General features: G+C 35.5%; 1 pseudogene; it reads right to left on the bottom strand.

Annotated features, from left to right (window-relative positions):
* Positions 1-1212: 1212 nt before the first annotated feature.
* LOC149568346 (receptor-like protein 4) overlaps positions 1213-6000 on the bottom strand; it is a 124595-nt pseudogene continuing 119807 nt past the window's right edge.

Below are 6000 nucleotides of genomic sequence, written 5' to 3'. Positions count from 1 at the left end.
AACTAAATCCAAAGGTCTAGATGAGGTATCTAGAACTTCTAACAAGGGGAGAAATAGTTTGTTATCCAATTGTAATTGACAAGCCCTTTCTTTAATGGTAGTAAGGGCTAGCTGTTGAGCATTCAAGACTAGAACTAAAGCCTTATCAGAGGGGGGCTCTAAGCCAACGTTTCCTGGTAGGGTGGCAACTAAGGGAGCAGGAACCATACCTAAAGTATAGCTATTAGTAGCAACAACTTCAAACTCTTCTTCAAAGAGGATTTTCAAGGGAAATAAATTTGTTAGAAACTGGGGTATCCATAGGATTAGAATCCTTGACTGTAATTTACCACTCTTATTACCATCCACCTCACCAAGCACCTTCTTACTATTAGTAGATACAGATAAAGACTTTTTCTCACCCATCACTAAATTCAAATCATTCTTCATTTTATCTTTAATTTCATTATTATTCACCAAATTAACTTTTTCCTTTTGTACATTCGTAAGAACTGGGTAGTCTTTCCTCGTATGACCATTACATTTGCAATGAAAGCAAGCACTAGGGTTACCTAGCAAGGAGATATCCCAACAGAAGGATTCCCCCTCAAATTATAGGGAAATTTTCTCTAGAAAATCCACCTTTAGGGCCAAAGCTACTAAAACCGTAGCATTCAAATGTGGCAGGGTAACTCAGGACTACTCGATTTGTAGTACAAACCCAAAAGGTTTAAGAATTTGTGGAACAAAGGACCAAAATTCAACATTAAGATTTCTTATCTCCACCCAATATGGAGGGGCATGAACAAATATTTTTTCAATATTACATTTTGGAGACTATGGATACACCTAGAATAACGACCTACCCACATTCCAAAACTTCTTTTCTAGAACTCTTTCTTGCATTATACGATTCTTAAAAAACACAACAAACATACCTTTTTGAATCATACAACAATAAGTCACAAAAAATCCAAGTTTCTTTCCCCACACTGTAGCAAGCCTGTCATCAAAAAATTTCTCGGCCAACATAAAATCCTTATCCAAACAAACAAAAAAGATAGCAATGCTTTTAAGCCTAGTTTTCTCACCTTTAATAGCATAGATCATGTCCTTGTTGGGGGATAAAGAAATAATTTTTGGGCTGAGAGGAGAAACCTTACCATTCTTTCCTTTGTCATCACTAGTGGTGACATCTCCTCCTTGGGCGAGACCACTTCCATTGGCTGTGGCCTATCCTCCATTTCCCCTGGCACAAGCACCCTCTACCTCCATTGGAAGTCTCCAAAAAGTTCCATCAAACCCAATAGAGGCAAAGAAAATAGGGTCACTATCGGCAAGAATATGTTTATATGATGGCTTCTCTCCTAATTTAATTGCATTAACACCTTCCTTTTCAGTACCAACTTTCTCAGAAACATGTTCCAAGCCATCTCCCATAATAATATCCCCCTCTCTTTTTTCATGGCACGACTCTCCCATAACACGAGTGTACCAGGCCGAAGGCAAAAAAACTAAAAGAAAACAAAAGCATAATAAAACCACACATTTGAAATCCCTAAACCACTTAGTACAAGAGCACATAAGCACCTACAAGACACTTTATGCAACCAATACCTCCCAAAATCCTTAGAATGACACCTATACACACAACACATGAAATCAAATGCAGACATCATCACACAGATGTACAAGTTGTAGAGCCATTGTTGTCCTCTCAATTCTATATGACTTTGTAATTTTGTAAATTGGATTGGTATATATATTGATGTATTGTATCATATCTAATGTAATATGGAATATAATGAATGTGTAATGCAAGTGCAAGAATGAAAATGTAAGCAACAGATAAAGATTTATGAAGGCCATATTAGCATAAGGAGCAACACTGAAAATTCTATCATAGAAAGGTGATAAGTACATCAAGGAATCTCTATCAGCAAACTCAATTGCAAATCAGAGTTCTACTACTTTATCATAACAAGTGAAACAGTCAAAATCCTTTAATAAGGTAGACCTAACAATCTTTTCCAAATCTCTTTATTGAGTGCATACTTCATTATATGTTTGTAAATCCTCTCACAAGGTGGACCTAGTAGTCCTATTTGCTCCTAACAAGGTAGATCAATAGAAGTGATCAATGTAAGCCTTAATCAACCAACTTTATACTGCAGTACTGAAGTTTGTGGGTATCATCCATACCCCAGTTTTACTTTCTATTTGGAAGGTTTCTAGGTCACCAAATCATTGTGTTCAAGTGTTGTGGATGCTTTTATATTTTCAGTTTCTCATGCATGCAATTAGATCAGATGTGATGAATTAAATGCTAATTGGTTTATTGAAATTGGTGGAAGTAACTGATTCACCCCTCCCCTCTCAATAACTTAGCATAAACTTGAATAATTCCAACAATTAGTATTAGAGCTTTGTGGTTCTCAAGGGAAAGTTTAATAGCTTGAGCAAAGATCAAGGATATGGAGATATTCAAACTTGATAAGACTATTGACAATAAAAACTTGGATTTGGAAATGGCCATTGTACAACTCAAGAAAGCTAAGGAGTAACTTTCCCAATCCATGAAAAGAAGAAAGGAACTTGGAAATCAAATGAATGATCATCTCTACATTGAAGAAAGAATGGAATACTTTTTCCCTTCAAGTAGTTCAGATGAAGCAAATGATGTAATCAAAGAACTCCTAGAGAAGAATGGTTCCATGCAAGAAGAAGTAAGAAAGCTAAAAAGAGAACAAGAAATTCAGTTAGTAAGGTTATGTGAAGTCTTGGAACAAAGGAATAAAATAAAAGAAGAAATGGATGGAAGAAACAATGAGATCCAGAACCAATCCCTTCAATATGTAGACCCTATGGATCAAATCTCCAATACAAATGTGGAAATCATGAGCCAAAAATAGATCAATGAAAGATTAAGAAATGATTTAAATTTTGAAATACAAATTAATAAAAGAATAAGAAATGAGTTGAGATCTAAAAAAAAATTAGTGAAAGATTGAAAAATGACCTAAACATTGAGAAGCAAATCAATGAAAGAATAATGAAATCTTAAGCAGATATGGTTCAACTGAATGAGAAAAATATCTATAGGCAAAAGGGAAAAGTAGGAATTGGATACAAAGAAGAAGGTGAATCCTCCAAACAAGGTTCTCAAAGGAATCAAAGACCTAATTGCAATCATTGTGGTAAGATAGGTCATACATCTAACAAATGTTGAAGTAATGGAAAAGAAAAATTTAATGGAAAATGCTACAATTGCAATCAACATGGTTACAAGGCTAGTGAATGCAAAGGAAAACCAAAATTTAGAGGCAACTATCATAAATGCAAGAAACATGGTCACAAGGCATCAAAATGCAAAACACAGACAATGAATCCTACAAAACAAATTATGAAAGCAATATTTGTTTGGGATTACAATACCTAGTGTAGATGTCATTACTATGGAGAATATTGACATGTTGGTATGAAATGTGTTAAACATCATATGAGGAAAAGAGATACCACTATAAGATGTTACATTTGTACAAAACTTGGTCATATTGCCAAGAATTGTATGGATATTGGTAAGATTGAAGATGAGAAGAAGGAAAAAGTTGATAACATTCAAAAGCAGATGAGACAACAATGGATTCTTAAGTCTACTGAGGATACTAGTCCGAGTAATGATTGTCAAGTCACTCAAGAACTGGGTGACTCTACCACTTCTAATTAAGTTATTAAGGAAGAACTAGACCTAGCCTATCAATGAAGACATCATAATTAGTTCTAGTTGTGAGGTGACAAAGATCCAAATCCATATGCAAGATACAAAGGGATCACTAAGCAAGATCTATATCATTTATTATCAAGTTACCTTCTCTACCGAGTGAGGTTAAGTCATAGACTCTGCTGAGCAAGGTTGAGAGTAACATAGGCACTTATGGTTACCAAGACATGAAAACTTTGTTGAGTGATCAAGACAAAGTAGTGGATGATAGCGTGTCAAGCATTATGTTAACTCATCTACCACCATACCAAACATTAATGGAAATTTTTTGACAAAAAGTATGGAATTGAATTCATTCTTCACTGTGAATTTTTGAAAGCTATTGTGAAGTGCTATTTTCCTTGTGATCAAGAAACTTGAGCAAATTTCCTACAATCATTTTTGAAGTTCTCTCAAACTACCAAGTGAAAATGGCATCCAATAGCAAAAACAAGGCAAAGAAAGGTTTTGATATGTTGCTTCAAGGAGTTGAGTGGAAGGTGCCAGATTTCAAGCTCGTGCCCGTGGTTGCAAGAACCCTAGACCCTAGCGGAGCTCAATCACAAATCCCTCCCAAGGTACTTTTTGTTAATGACATTAGAACTCATTTTAAATGAGCAATTCAAGAAATTGGTACTCTTGAGATGGATGATGCCCTAGCTTAGTTGTGTGTTGATGGAACCCTAAAACCCAAGCATCAAAATTTGGAAACAAAAGGTTTAACTCACATTCCCCATATGCCTCAAGAGTTTCAAGTTAAATGGATTAGGTACGTTCTTAGCCATGCATATTGGGAAATTGTGGTTGGAGCAGCCAATATTGATAATGAAAAGGATGATTCATCAAATCATTGGTCTTCCCATGCTCACCAAAGCCAAAACCACCAAAACCCTAGGTCGAGCTAAGTTAGAAAAGAAAACCCTAGCTAAGTGGGATGGTAGAGGCATGAAAATAAGTAGTGTCATAGATTCAAAACTCACATTTAGTATTCATGCTATAGCTCACAAGATATATAGTTCAAGCCATCTCAATAGTGTATCATGTGAAGCTGTGGACTTGGCATTCAAAGTGGTGAAGAATAACTTGTCTTATGACCTCACCAATTTGTTGAGGCAATTCAAACAAAATATGGAAAGCATTAGAACCTCCAAGAGTAATCCCCTAAAATTCAATTCTTTGATAAAATTTTTATTCTTTTATGTGCAAAATTTTTTCCCTTCTAAAGGCACAGGTCTGGAGAAATGATGTGCCGGTATTGTACCAAATAAATGAATACATTGTAAGAATGGGAGAAAACTATGGTAGCATCATGGACAACTACTTCAATGTGTTTAAAGAAAAAATGAACAATAGGTTCAGGATACCTAATAAGTTAGTTGAGGACTACAAGGATGATGTATGTTTAATGGTTGATTGTGACAAGGTATACATCCAAGCAGTCAAGCCTAGAATTGCGTGGGTCAAACCTCTTGGCTATGAAATAAACATTAATGAGACCAAGGATATCATTGAAGCCCTTATCAATAAACTTGTGAATCCGAAGGCCCCTGATTTTGGTAATTATGAAGAGGCAAAGGCAAGAATAGAGCTAGAAATCAAGCTACCTTAGGCAATTAACAAAGGAAAGAGGAGGATAGCCAAACTAAAATCTAGTGCACCTCTCATGTTAACTGAGGGTAAAGGTTAAGATGAAGAGTAGGTAGAGGGTGAAGAAGAAATAGAAGAAGAAGGAGAACCTTTGAAGAAAAAGGGCAAGGTAATCATCACCAAGCCTCCAAAGGCATCCACTGTAGTCTTCACAAGGAGGTCCACGAAGAAAGGAAGTGACATTGTTCTTAGTAGACCTCCTCCCACCTTTCAAGAAAAGTTTAAGTAGATGGAAGAAGGTTTTGGTATAAAAAAATTCAAATCTTTGAAGTATGAGACAAGGACAGAAGCAAAGCATAAATAAGTTGAAGAACTAGTGTTGACCAAAATGGGCAAATGGAAGTATTCACCAGACTAGATTGCCTCTCAAATCTCTAATGAATTGTTAGAGAAATAAAGCCAAGATGGGATTTTGCAATGTAAAAAATAAAAAACATATATGCACAAACCCTAAGGCAGTTACTACTGAGCATGATAGATGCTAAGGTAAAAGACTCTTGAAAGAAAAATGAAGATAAAATGACTCTAAGGTTTAATACATGTTTAATTTTGATGAAAGATATAGAGCATGTAGTTAAGAATGCTACAGGCACTTGGAAGAATGTTTACCATCT

The sequence above is a fragment of the Cupressus sempervirens genome, chromosome 3 (assembly GCF_028749045.1).
Source record: "Cupressus sempervirens isolate cs-2001-9-10 chromosome 3, ASM2874904v1, whole genome shotgun sequence".
Classification (NCBI taxonomy): domain Eukaryota; kingdom Viridiplantae; phylum Streptophyta; class Pinopsida; order Cupressales; family Cupressaceae; genus Cupressus; species Cupressus sempervirens.
The sequence above is the reverse complement of the archived record's forward strand: the minus strand, read 5'-3'. Positions and strand labels throughout refer to the sequence as shown.